Below are 14,434 nucleotides of genomic sequence, written 5' to 3'. Positions count from 1 at the left end.
GAGTTATGTAAAAAGCGCATGCTCTGGAATTTGAAATACTTGTCATAGGTTTTTTTGACGATTGCCACCAAATTCGGTCAACATGATCTCAAGACATTGGGGATGAAAAATTGCCAGGGGATTTTTGATATCTCGAACGGTTTGCTCGTGGCGAGGCGTTGAAATTATGGCGAGAAATGAGAAACAGGAAGTGTCTAATACCATCCACATACATTTCCTGATTTTAATCAAACTTCATCAGATTATTCGTTGTATGATGTCGATCGCATATATGTGACTATTAGGAGTCAAAGTTATAGCGCCACCAACTGGCAGAAGGAAGTGTGTCATTTTCAAAATGATTTGAATTCAGCATCTTATTATTACTCGATTTGCTTCAAACTTCATCAGAACAATGTTAAAATACAGCCGATATAAATCTGCAAGGGGGATATTGATATCTAAAAGTATTGTTGCCGTGGCAACATGTCAAACTGGAATACTTCTCAGGTGATTTTGAGGCATATAACATGCTTAGAATTTCACGAAACTCGGAACACACATCAGTATTTCTGATAGCTAGACACTGGCAAAAGCTTATTAAAGGGCGTGGAACAGGCACTCTATAGCGCCACCTTTTGTCAAAAGTGGGGGGGTTAGTTTTAGCTACAGACACCAAACTCGGTACATAAATTGGTCTTTTCAAGACGGACAACTTTCTAATTCACAGTCATCAGCTGCGACCAACAGGAAGTCGGCTATTTTGATTTGAATATGGATTTTTTTACATTTAGCTGTGAATTAATGCATACTGCTCAGAGGAGAGTAACACTATAAACACCAAACTTTGTCTACATGATGCCAAAACATTGAGGAAATTAAATTGCCAATGGATTTTGGATAGCTTGAATGGTTTTGTCGTGGTGATTTTTTTAAATGACAGTAAAAGGGAATTATTAATTGTTCTGCATTTTTAAATTCCAAACACTTCAAAACCTTTTTCATACAGAAAAAAAAGTAATTCTGAGTAAATATGGATAGTTTCACGACTTTACAACACTGTATGAATAACAGAAAATTAAAAAACTGCCAGACATCTCATCTCACTCTGTCCCTCTGTTTGAGTATATGTGCTTAGACTTCCATTGTCTGAGAGAAATAGCGCCCCTAGGTGCAATTCCCGGACTTTTACTTTCACTTTTAAATCGGTTAAAAATACAAATAAATACTTAGATTTAATTCACACTGACAAGCTAAACCAACATATCTGATTATTACCGGTTCAGGGCTCATGGATAAATTATTTCTGGCCAGAGATACGTGAGAAATAGGAGAGATGAATCACCGCTGTGATCACCAGCGTCTGGAGTAAAGAGCTCAGAAAAAACGAATTTATTCCTGTTTTAAAGCTTTTAAAAATAAATTATTACAGCGATATCACACAATCAACCAATTAGAACACACCAAGAGCTAAATTCAGATGTTTTTGAACTGTTTGTGTGAAAATGAAATATTTGCGGCTGCCTATCTGAAATCACCGCCTCCGATCAGCGCGTACAGTGTCGAGCTCAAAACAAATGAATTTATTCTTGTTAAAGAGCTTTTTAAAATAAAATATTACCACAAATGCACACAATAAACCCATTGTAACACTACAAGAGCTAAATGCAGGTGTTTGTGACCCGTTTAAGTCTGCAAGACTATTTGAAAGCGCGACTGGCAGAATAACATATCTCTCGAGCTGCAGGATTCTGCCTTTCGTCGTAAGAACGAACACATCAAGGACAAGATTATTTCAAAATACATAGCTTGGCGACTATAAACGAAAACAGCCACGTGAACATAAACTGTATATATCTGAAGTGGATCTACTGGATTTTAATATTAAGTGACCGCATATACCAGCTGCTTCTGTCTTCAATTTTAATCTATATAAAAAATGAAATTCATTCATCTTGGCTGCTTTTTTAATGTGTGTACGTATTTATTTATTTATTTATTATTTTGCTCTAACAAGAATTAATCTATATTTAATTAAATCAATTAAATTTTATTTTACATTTTATTTTACATTTCTGCATCTAAACGCCTAAAAACATAAAACATGCTCTATTATACTATTGTTAGCAATTTCTTTATCGTCCAATTTATCTGGTGTACACACTTTTATTTTCATAATAAACTTGTTTGTTAGATTATACACACTTACAGTGGTCTATAATAAATATTAACATGTTTTATTCAAGCTGTTTAGAATGATTGCAGTAGGCTAATTTTTTTTAATGTAAATCCAAAAAAAAAAAAAAAATTAATAAATAAAGAACATTGGAAAACAATAACTACTGTACTTTTTTATACATTTTGTATAATTTCATAGTTTATGCATTATAGTTATAAAAACAAATAAATTTAGCCACTCACATAGAAATCGTAGGCCTTATCCTTTTCTGACATTTTTAGGGATTTTTAAAAATCCTAAAAAACCTTATTTGTGCTGCAAATAATAATTTCAAACTCAAAAAGTAAATAGTCAGTTCATGCTTTATAAAGCCTTGTCCCAATATTAATAGTCAGTAGTAAGCAGTTTATAAATACAGCTATAAATAGCTTGTTTTTGGTTTATAAGCACATTTATTAAAAAGGAGAGTAAAGGGTCAGTTATCTTCCTATGAAAAATAAAAAAATAAAAATAAACAAACAACAACACAGATTGATACAGAACTCAGAAATTATATTGTGGATTTATGATAAAATCAGCCTGTAAATGAATTCATACTCCTCCAAGAAGACACAAGTAGTTCACACCAAACTTTTTTTTAACATGAAGCCAATATACTGAAGATGTTAAATTGTGAATGGGTTTAGGATAGCTTAAATGGTGTGGCCATAGCGATTTATTAAAGTAACATAAAATATAAAACATAATTCCAAACTCTTCATAATTTTTTATATACGTAGAAGTCATCATTTGAAGGAAGCACAGTAAGTTTCATAGCTTTATCATTTTCAAGAGCCAGCATAAAATTAAAACTATCATAACTTATAAATGAAGCTTGCAATTCTTAGTACCAATAATGGCCACCAGATGGAGCTAGGTAAACTGTAACTCGGGCATTAAATGTCCGATCTTGCCCAAACTTCACATGTTTGATAAGAGTCCTGGCCTGAACACATCTAAATGCCAATAGTCCATCGGGTGTGGCAAAATGGCTCTATAGCGCCCCCTATACAGATTCAACGGAGTGCGCCTCGAGCTATGTTTCACGTACATGTACAAAAATTGGTACACACATGTAACACACCAATACCTACAAAAAAGTCTCTTGGTATGAAATCCGAATCCCAACAGGAAGTCGGTAATTTTGAATTTTCTCTGCAAAATTGGTGTTGTTTTTGTCATTTTTAGGGGTTGTACTTTAACGAACTCCTCCTAGGGATTTATTCAGATCAACACCAAACTTAGTCAGTGTAATCGAAAGCCTTTTGCGATGTTAAATTGCGAAGGAATTGAGGTTTCGTTAAAGGGCGTGTCCATGGCGGCCTGACAAATTTCGATGTTTCGCCATGAAAAAGGAAGTTGCTGTAACTCAGAAATACAATGTCCAATCTGCCCCAAACTTCACATGTTGGATAAGACTCTTGACCTGAACAGATCTACATGCCAATATTCAGTTATAGTCATAGCGCCACCTATTGGCAACAGGAAGTGACATATTTTACACTGTGACAAACTATTCCTAGAAATTTTATGACATCAATGTCTTTTTTGTGTTCAGTCTAGTCCAAAGACCTTTGTGATGTTTAGTTGTGAAGATCTTGAGTTTTTGTTAAAAGGCGTGTCCATGGCGCCGTGACGAAGTTCGATGTCTCGCCATGGGAATAAAAGATGTTATAACTCAGGCATAAAATGTACGATCTTGATCAAACTTCACATGTGTGATAAGGGTCCTGGCCTGAACAGATATGAAGGCCAATATTCCATCGGGTGTGGCAAAATGGCTCGATAGCGCCACCTATACACTTTCAACGGAGTGCGTATTCACTTTCAACGGAGTGGGTCTCGAGCTATGTTTCATGTACATGTACAAAAATTGGTAAACACATGTAACACACCAATATCTACGAAAAAGTATCTTGGTACGAAATCCGAATCCCAACAGGAAGTCAGTTATTTAGAATTTTCTCTGCAAAATTGGCGTTGTTTTTGCCATTTTTTTAGGGGTTGTACTTTAACAAACTCCTCCTAGAGATGTATTCAGATCAACACCAAGCTTGGTCAGTTAAATCTTAAGGCCTTTGAGATGTTAAATGGTGAAGATCTTGAGGTTTCGTTAAAGGGCGTGTCCATGGTGGCCTGACAAATTTTGATGTTTCGCCATGAAAAAGGAAGTTGCTGTAACTCAGACATACAATGTCCAGTCTGCCCCAAACTTCACATGTTAGATAAGACTTCTGCCCTTAACAGATCTACATGCCCATTTTCAGTTATAGTCATAGTGCCACCTGCTGGCAACAGGAAGTGACATGTTTTAGGCTGCGACCAACTACTCCTAGAATTTTTTTGAGATTAAAGTATTTTTTGTAGTCAGTCTAATCTAAAGGCCTGTGCAATGTTAACTTGTTGGAGATCTTGAGTTTTTGTTAAAGGGCGTGTCCATGGCGCCATGACAATTTTTGATGTCTCGCCACAGCAAGAGATGTTGTTGTAACTCAGGCATAATTTGTTCGATCTTCCCCGAACTTCACATGTTTGATAAGAGTCCTGCCCTGAACACATCTGAAGGCCAATATTCCATTATAATGATAGCACCACCTGCTGGCAACAGGAAGATTGGCACATATATGGAGTAAACTTTGATATATTCGACTTATATTTATGAGTTTAAATGCATATTTCTCACCGTTTCCCTTAATTACTAAAGCCACTCGCTGCCGGTGAGCCCGGGTGCGAGGGCCCGTTCATCGCTGCTTGCAGCTTTAATTAGGGCTCAAGCCTGGAGGGCGAGAGCCCTATTGTTTTCCTAAGGATTATTTGTTATTATTATTATTATTATTATTATTATTATTATTATTATTATTATTATTTATTATTATTATTTTTCTTCAAGGTTTCGGGGGCTTTTGGGGCCCTTAACATGCTTAAAAAGTCTTGAAAATTGGCACACACATTGGAACCTGCGGCCATTAGGGCCGGGCAGAGACTGATACACGGGCGTGGCACAGGGGCTCTACAGCGCCCCCTGGAATATGGAGGGCCATATATCATGCATACTTGCACGTAGACATACGAAACTTGGTACACATGTAGAACTCATCAATACAAACAACTTTCGTATTGCATATCATTGGCTCCGCCCAACAGGAAGTTGGCTATTTGGGGTTTATTATTCATATTTGTTGTCAAAGTTGTGGGGGCTTTTGGGGTCCTTAATATACTCAAAAACTCTTGAAAATTTGCGCACACTTTGGAATCTGTGGCCTTAAGGAGCCTGCAGAGGCTTGGACCTGGGCGTGGCACAGGGGCTCTACGGCGCCCCCTGGAACAAAGTCATAAATGTTGATGTATAGCACACACATACTTGCACGTATTAATATGAAACTCAGTACACATATAGATCTCATTGTGCCGAAAAACTTGCGTATTGCATGTCATAGGCTCCGCCCAACAGGAAGTCAGCTATTTAGAGTTATGTAAAAAGCGCATGCTCTGGAATTTGAAATACTTGTCAAAGGTTTTTTACTCGATTGCCACCAAACTCGGTCAACATGATCTCAAGACATTGGGGATGAAAAATTGCCAGGGGATTTTTGATATCTCGAACGGTTTGCTCGTGGCGAGGCGTTGAATTTATGGCGAGAATTGAGAAACAGGAAGTGTCTAATACCATCCACATACATTTCCTGATTTTAATCAAACTTCATCAGATTATTCGTTGTATAATGTTGATCGCATATATGTGACTATTAGGAGTCAAAGTTATAGCGCCACCAACTGGCAGCAGGAAGTGTGTCATTTTCAAAATGCTTTGAATTCAGCATCTTAATTTTACTCGATTTGCTTCAAACTTCATCAGAATAATGTTAAAACACAGCCGATATAAATCTGCTGGGGGGATATTGAAATCCAAAAATATTGTTGCCGTGGCAACATGTTAAACTGGAATATTTCTCAGGTGATTTTGAGGCATATAACATGCTTAGAATTTCATCAAACTCAGAACACATATCAGTATTTATGATAACTAGACACTGGCAAAAGTTCATAAGAGGGCGTGGAAGAGGCACTCTATAGCGCCACCTTTTGTCAAAAGTGGGGGGGTTAGTTTTAGCTACAGACACCAAACTCGGTACAAAAATTGTTCTCATCAAGACGGACAACTTTCTAATTCACAGTCATCAGCTACGATCAACAGGAAGTCAGTTATTTTGATTTGAATGTGGATTTTTTTTTACATTTAGTTGTGAATTAATGCATACTGCTCAGAGGAGAGTAACACTATACACACCAAACTTTGTCTACATGATGCCAAAACATTTTAAACAACTTAAATTGCCAATAGATTTTGGATAGCTTGAACGGTTTTGTCGTGGTGATTTTTTTAAATGACAGTAAAAATGGAATTATTAATTTTCCTGCATTTTTAAATTCCAAACACTTCAAAACCTTTTTTCATACAGACAAAAAGTCCTTCTGAGTAAATATGGATAGTTCCACGACTTTACAACACTGTATGGATAACAGAAAATTAAAAAACTGTCAGACATCTCATCTCACTCTGTCCCTCTGTTTGAGTATATGTGCTTCAGACTTCCATTGTCTGAGAGAAATTGCGCCCCTACAGGTGCAATTACCGGAGTTTTAGTTTCTCTTTAAAATCGGTTAAAATACAAATAAATACTTGGATTTAATTCACACTGACAAGCTATACCAACATATCTGATTATTACCGGTTCAGGGCTCATGGATAAATTATTTCTGGCCAGAGATACGTGAGAAATAGGAGAGATGAATCACCGCTGTGATCACGAGTGTCTGGAGTAAAGAGGTCAGAAAAAACTAATTTATTCCTGTTTTAAAGCTTTTAAAAATAAATTATTACAGCGATATCACACAATCAACCAATTAGAACACACCAAGAACTAAATTCAGATGTTTTTGAACTGTTTGTGTGAAAATGAAATATTTGTGGCTGCCTATCTGAAATCACCACCTCTGATCAGCGCGTACAGTGTCGAGCTCAAAACAAACGAATTTATTCTTGTTTAAGAGCTTTTTTAAATAAAATATTACCACAAATGCACACAATAAACCCATTGTAACACTACAAGAGCTAAATGCAGGTGTTTGTGACCCGTTTAAGTGTGCGAGACTATTTGAAAGAGCAACTGGCAGAATAACATATATCTCTTCCCAGATAGCAATTACATTTGGCCCGGATCCGTTTTAAGCCCCTTGCCTCCGTTTCTATCTTAGAGACGTTTTCTGATTGTGAACCAGATCCGTGCCAGATAGAGGTTTCAGCTTAAACATTCTAACTGTCATCAGTTCAGTATTTATATCATTTTACAGATCTGGCCCAGATCACTTTTCCCATAGGTAACCGAAAGACATTAGCTGTGTCTGACACTGATTTGGCCCAGATCTGCAATATGAATCTGAGCCGATACTGTTTTCACATAGGCTACACTGGTGTGGCCCGAATCTGTGAAACATATCTGAGCCGAATGCATTTAAAAAAGGGCTAAAAACTGCTCTGGCCCATATCTGCAAAACGGATTTGAGCCAACACTGTTTTGACCATAGACTGTCAGAGACTAACGTTACCTGATGTGGACCACATCCGAAATACTTATCTCAAACTGTGTGAAGAACTCCGTGGAATAAAAATTTTCAAGCTGTCTGCATATTTTTTATTTTTTATCTAGAGCATGAGATAAATGCATTGTCGTTAAGCTGAGCAATATTATCAGTGTTTAAAAACTACACAGCAACATTTTGTGATGCTATAAGGTCCGTTACAGCACAGGTCCGTTTGAGCTCCGTTTTAGGTCTGTTTTGCGACAGCGCCAAAAGTGCCAAGTGAACGTTGGGTCTCGCTTGACTGTCGTCTTGCAGATACGGTCCACATCCGTACTACGGACTTCAGTCAGAAGCGCCAAAAAAATAATAAAAAATATCATCAAACCAAGCTGGCAACGGAGATTTATCTGACCAGCTACCTCACGTAAGTTTTATATGTCTATGTGTTTATTATGTACATCTATTTTTATGCGTTTATTCTAATTTACTGTCTATTACTTAAACGTGCAAGTGAAATGCTGTTTGCTTGGTAGATAGCAGTTACAGGCTGTTATTTGCGCACCAGTCTGTGTTATGTTAAAGCCGCATCTGCTATAGCGCTATGAGTGTAGCACAGAATAGACCAATTATAGGATAACCGAATCAACTTTTTAATAGCATAGCATATATTTGCGCTAATGTGAAAAAGTTAGTCTTAGCGATGTCCAGACGAGTAAAAAACTTTTTGCGCATTTTAATATGCTATAGTGCACACCTAGCCTAAGTGTCGGTTAGGTTCAATAAAAAAAAAAAACACACATGGCTTGTTTCACAAGTCCAAATTTCATTTTTGAACTTGTTTGAAATGGATTGAATCATTATTTAAAATAATCTTGGAGATTTCTGAATTGCCTAAATCATAAATGCAGCCGGTTGAAGCCTGCAGCGATGTTTTTCTTTTGTTATGGCAGTATAAGTTATATATATATTTTGAGAATGTTGCACTCCTGTTGCTGTTATTATGCACGAAACTTCATGCCAATAAATAAGAAATATTGCTGACTTGTGCGTTTCCAGCGCTCTCTTTACGTTCGTCCGTATTCGATGTTGAAAAAGGAAACGTCCTGTTTTTTTAGACATGGAAAATCGATTCAATAAACACTTATGTCTTAAAAATCGAAAATGATTTTTTCACAAAAGTGACAGCCCTAGTAGTAGGGAGATGAGTGAAGAAGCCTACTTTTACTCGCTAAGAAGTACGAGGATAAACGACATACAAAAGAGGATGACAATCGATCCTTCCCACACAGATTTCCATTGATTCAATTCTTCCAGTTTTGACGTCTTCGTAAAACAGCATACACCAACAATAATGCCTTCTGTTTATTCTTCTTATTCTTTTTATTACTAGGCCTAATTGGGGCTACGTCTTAACCTCAATGGTTACATAGTTCATTTGTCTTATTCAGTTTTACATGACCAGTTTTTCTTATTATTAGGCTATTATTTTATTACAGTTCCATCAACTAATGCACAAATCATTATACCCACCCAGCACCAGACGTCATTTGGACGTCGTTTTCTGGTCTAAATCAAGTCGGCCCGTCATGGCCATCTTTTAGACCAAAAAGCGACGTTGAAAATTGGTCTTCGTCTGGTCCGTCGGATTTGGTCCAAATTAAGCCCAAAAAGCGACGTTGAAAATTGGTCTTCGATTGGTCCGTCGGATTTGGTCCAAATTAAGACCAAAAAGCAACATTTAACGTCTTTTTATTTTATTTATTTTATTTTTTTTATCCAAATTTAGCCCAAAAACAGATGTAGATGGGCTTTAGTCCAAATTTAGCAGAAAAAAAACTTTTATTTCGCACCACAAAGCCATTAACATAAACTAGTGAAGAAATATATTAGACATCATGTCTGAAGCACTGTTAAATATATTGAAATATATTTTGAAAACACTTGATGGTCACGCGCTGAACTGCAGCTGAGGAAGTCACCATGGAAACGGGGCGCAGCTCAACCGTCAAGCAGCTGAACGGACGCTGTCTCTCATGGTTGTTTTCACTAATTTCAGGTAAGTTTAATCCCTAAATTACACAAATATTACATAAAAGTGTCCCTGAAACTTTATTTAATGTAAATGACACGCTTTCGTTGAAAATGTACTTTAGAGAAATGGTCAGTGTCTTCTGAAAAAGTCCGTTAGCATCTCAACTGTAATGCTAACTACAAGAGGTAACTTTATATGCATTTTTCACAATATATTTCGCCTACATCGGCATGAATCTGTAATTTTCTTATATATGTATGTGTTTATATAATATTTTCATAATATGTTTGTGTGTGCGTGTGTGTGTGTGTGTGTGTGTGGTTGTTTGCCTGTTAGTTATTTTGATGTCCACACTGTAAGAGTATTACTCGGTTAGTAAACCTAAAACTTTAAATTCTGTTATTATTCTTTAATTCATATAATTTTTGTATAATCTGTAAATTAATTTTCTTTTCTGCATTTCACCTCTGCTATAGTTTATTTATAATAAACATGGCATTGTATAATAAATATTGTTGGCTTAGACAGATTGACAGAATGACAATGTTTATGTTCTAGATTCTTCCATGCTGATGGCCGTGCGTGTATCCAGCTGAAGAACATTTTTTAGACATTATCAAACATATGACTAGTAAGTAATACCTCAAACATAGACTACCATTCAAACGTTTAAGGGTCAGATTTATCATGTATTTACATTTACATTTATTCATTTAGCAGACGCTTTTATCCAAAGCGACTTACAGATAAAGACAGTGGAAGCAATCAAAAACAACAAAAAGAGCAATGATATATAAGTGCTATAACAAGTCTCAGTTAGGTTAACACAGTACACGTAGCATGGGATTTTAAATAATATAATAAATAAAAAGAAAACAGATAGAATAAAAAATAAAAGAATAGAGCAAGCTAGTTAGAGATCTTTACACATACACACACACACACACACACACACACATATATATATATACACACACATACGCACACAATTGCATAATAAATTAAAAGAAAATATAATACAAAAAGATTAGAAAGGAAGTTAGATTTTTTTTTTTTTTTTAAGAATATAATTAGAATAGTGAGTGTTAAAGTTAGAGGGTCAAATAAAGATGGAAGAGAAATAGAAAATATTATTTAAAAATGTATTTAAAATAAATATTTTATGCTCACCACTAAAGGGGTAAATAATAGTTAATCATTGATAGATCTTTTCTATTTCAGAGACTGAAAATCATTGATAAACCACAAGGTAATTGTAACTTATTGCAAGATGAATAATAAGAAAAGAAAATGCATGTGTGATTTAATATTGCTTCTTATTTTTCAGTGTGTTGAAAGTTCTTTCTTGTCATCTTTGTGCATTTTCAGATGTTATGCATATTTATGGATCAAATTATTTAACGTTGTTTAACTTTTTAACATTATAATATTGGTAGTCTTCTCATTTTTCAGAGTTTAGCTCCAACCCCAGTTAAGCAGACCTGAGCAGCTGATCAAGGATCAGCAGAAACTCTGCAGAACGGTGGTCCTCCAGCCCAGGACTGGACACCAGTGTTGTAAGTCATTCTGCCTCTTTATAGTTCATGTTCAGAACATATTGCAGGAGATCTCAACATTGTCTCTCAAGGTCCACTTACATGCAGAGTTTTACACCAACCTAGTGCAGTGCACCTGAACACATTAATCAAGGTCCTCAGTTTTACTAACTATAAGTCACAAACAGGTGAGTGTGATCAGGTGTGGACGTAAACACTGGGTGTGAATCACTCAGGTCCGTTGCTCAGTAGTCAGTGGTGAAGGGCTGCCCCAATCACAAATTTCTTTTTACGGTGCACTGGTAATTCACTATAAGATTACATGTAATAGACTTTAAAACACAAACCAATAATATATTTCAGCATAAACATATCACTAGACAGGTAATGTCTAATCTAGTAAACATTTCCAATTAATTTATTAATTAAATCTTGCACATTATCATAATGTGCTGTAAATAGCATTAAAAGAAAGATATCAGTTTTATTGTTGTGCATTAATGTCAGAAGTGATGTTGTACAATGAGGACAGAAATAGCCACCAGTGTATAGTGAGCCACAGTGATTACCAGTACCTACATTTATGTACACAATATATTCACAACTTGGCAAACTGTGAAGCTGATTGAGACGTAAACTCTGCATGACAGTGGACCTTAAGCCAAGCATAGGTCTCTGCAGGAAAGTAATGGGAGTTACCAGATCAGGGTGTTTTTAGACCATGATAACTGATTGGCTGACGTAGTGACGGTAGGTTTATGGGTGGGGTTAGGTAAGGGGGATCATTTTGATTGCATGATTTAGAAACACCCAGCAGTTTGAATACACACACTGAGTCATAAACGCCCACTTTTACTCTGCAGAGACCTAAGCCTGACCTTAAGGGCCAGAGCTGACAACCCCTGACATACTGATTAGTTAATAATCCCTCATGAAGAACGAGTACACTTTAATTTGTACATTTTGGACAACCATTGTTTTTGTATTATTCATTTACATTTTAGTTACTGTTTTCTTTCTCACTTTAGATGCTGGAGAAAAAACAGTGAGGATAAAGCATTCAAAGTGGAAACATCTCCCGTGGCTCATTAATCCTGAATTGGGATGGAGGAAGGAGCAGAAGAAGCAGCAGATCAGAGATCAGGCAGAGATCTACTGGTGCCTCTGTGGGAACCCCATTTACCTACTGTGTTTTTTAAACCAAAGATTTTCCTCACTTATCTTCATATTGTTCCAAGCCAGACTTTTGGTCATCTTTGAAACATAAATGCAGAACTTTTTAATGAAATCTGAGAATTCTTTTAAATATAAAATAACGCATTCACACAAGCACCATGATGCATCAGTGTTGCATCGGCATGAGAGCTGGCGCTTTTGGTGCTATTGTGAAAATCCATTGGGGATTCATAATTTCTGAATAGATTATTTTTGCTGTTGTTGTTGTTTTGCGTACACAAGGAATCTGTTAAAAACATATCTTTATTTGTGTTCTGCAACATGGTTTGGGGCAACATGAGGTTAAGTAATTAATGACAGAATTTAAATTTTGGTTGTTCTAATGTTATAATTGGTCATAGTTTATTGTCTTGAAAAATTATATTAATACAGAAAGATGGATTAATTTGATAAGTTTATAGTAAAGACTTTTAAATTGATAAAAAAAAAATCTAAATAAATACTACTCTTTTGCAAGGTCTATTAAAAAAATACTGACAAATGTAATGGTTTCCACAAAAACATTGATAATAATCAGAAATGTTTCTTGAGCAGCAAATCAGTATATTATAATGATTTCTGAAGATCATGTAACACTGAAGACTGGAGTAATTGTGTTAAAAATTTCAGTTTACAGGCATAAATTACATTCTACAATGCATCCACATAGAAAACAATTATTTCTGTAGTTATATTTCACAATATTACTGTTTTTACGGTCTGTTTAATCAAAGGAAGCTTAAGATGTGATCAAGATTTTACATGAAAGATGTAATGTGTCAATAAATGTGTCAATATACTTTGAATTGTCTTATTTTCACTAATTAGGAATATGGCAAATAATTCATGGTTGTAATTAGGTCTGGAAAAGACGTCTTTTCACCTTTCACTTTTCAACCACATTTAAACGTAATTTGGACATCTATTTATAGACGTCTTTTTGACGACATGAAAAAGACGTCGTTTCACCTTTCACTTTTCAACTAAATTTTAACGTTGTTTAGACGACTGCCAATGACGTCTTTTCGACGTCTTTTCAACGAGTTTTTGCTGGGTGGGTAGAAGTAGGCCGAGAAGGATGGGCATATCTTCATTTTGAGCAAATGCAATATACGTCTGCCTGTTTTGTCGTCATGTAGGACCAGAACTGATCCAAATGTCTCATTAAACCTAATCAGTAATGCTGTTTTCCAGGTGCTGAAGCTGAAATATGGAGGCATGCTATAAGGTGGTTTCGGCGGACAGGAGAGGAGGGCGCAAGGAGAGACTGGCGCGTCAGCAGCAGGAGGATTAACAGCCACAGCTGCCACAGCACCCACCTAGTGATTTTGTTTAAGTGCATGTTTTTTTTTCTTCCACGTTGTGTTTATAGCCTGTGCGTTTTTTTTTTATCCATTAATTATGTGTATGTTGTTGACTGTGTTTTGTGTTAATTGTTGACTTTGTTCATGACTTTGTTGTTCGTTTTTTATAATTAAAATATGAATTCGTGGTCATTAATTCTGTGTTTGTTAACTTTGTTCACGTTGTTTTTAGTATGAAAAAAATGCCGAAAATAAGGCAAAAGGTCAATCCAGTGGTGATTTAAGCGGATTCGTAACACATCCGGCACAGCTCCGGGAGGCGGAATCGTTTCACGCACCCGTTACGTATCTGTAACGGGATGATCAGGCGGTGCTGGATCGGCGCTGGATCGGCGCTGGCACATATCTGCAACAACCCCTAAAAACAGACCAGAAACGGCTTCGGCCCGATGTGCGTTTGGACTCAGTAACGAGTCTGTGAGGCGGATGCGTGCCAGACCCGGCTCTATCGTTTTGCGGTTGCGGCCCTGTTCCGTTACAGCGTCCAGTGGCTATCTGGGTTGAGCTG

The 14,434-nt window shown here is 36.3% G+C and overlaps 1 long non-coding RNA gene across 1 annotated transcript; it reads left to right on the top strand.

Moving 5' to 3' along the window:
• Positions 1-9,311: 9,311 nt before the first annotated feature.
• On the top strand, positions 9,312-12,711 carry LOC113087936 (uncharacterized). Its single transcript, XR_003285694.1, has 6 exons — positions 9,312-9,836; positions 9,934-9,997; positions 10,149-10,183; positions 10,371-10,443; positions 11,265-11,368; positions 12,376-12,711. It is a non-coding gene; the product is annotated as an uncharacterized LOC113087936 (long non-coding RNA).
• Positions 12,712-14,434: the final 1,723 nt, after the last annotated feature.

The sequence above is a fragment of the Carassius auratus genome, unplaced genomic scaffold (assembly GCF_003368295.1).
Source record: "Carassius auratus strain Wakin unplaced genomic scaffold, ASM336829v1 scaf_tig00045554, whole genome shotgun sequence".
Lineage (NCBI taxonomy): Eukaryota > Metazoa > Chordata > Actinopteri > Cypriniformes > Cyprinidae > Carassius > Carassius auratus.
Note: the sequence above shows the minus strand (reverse complement) of the source record. Positions and strands in the feature narration are given on the sequence as shown.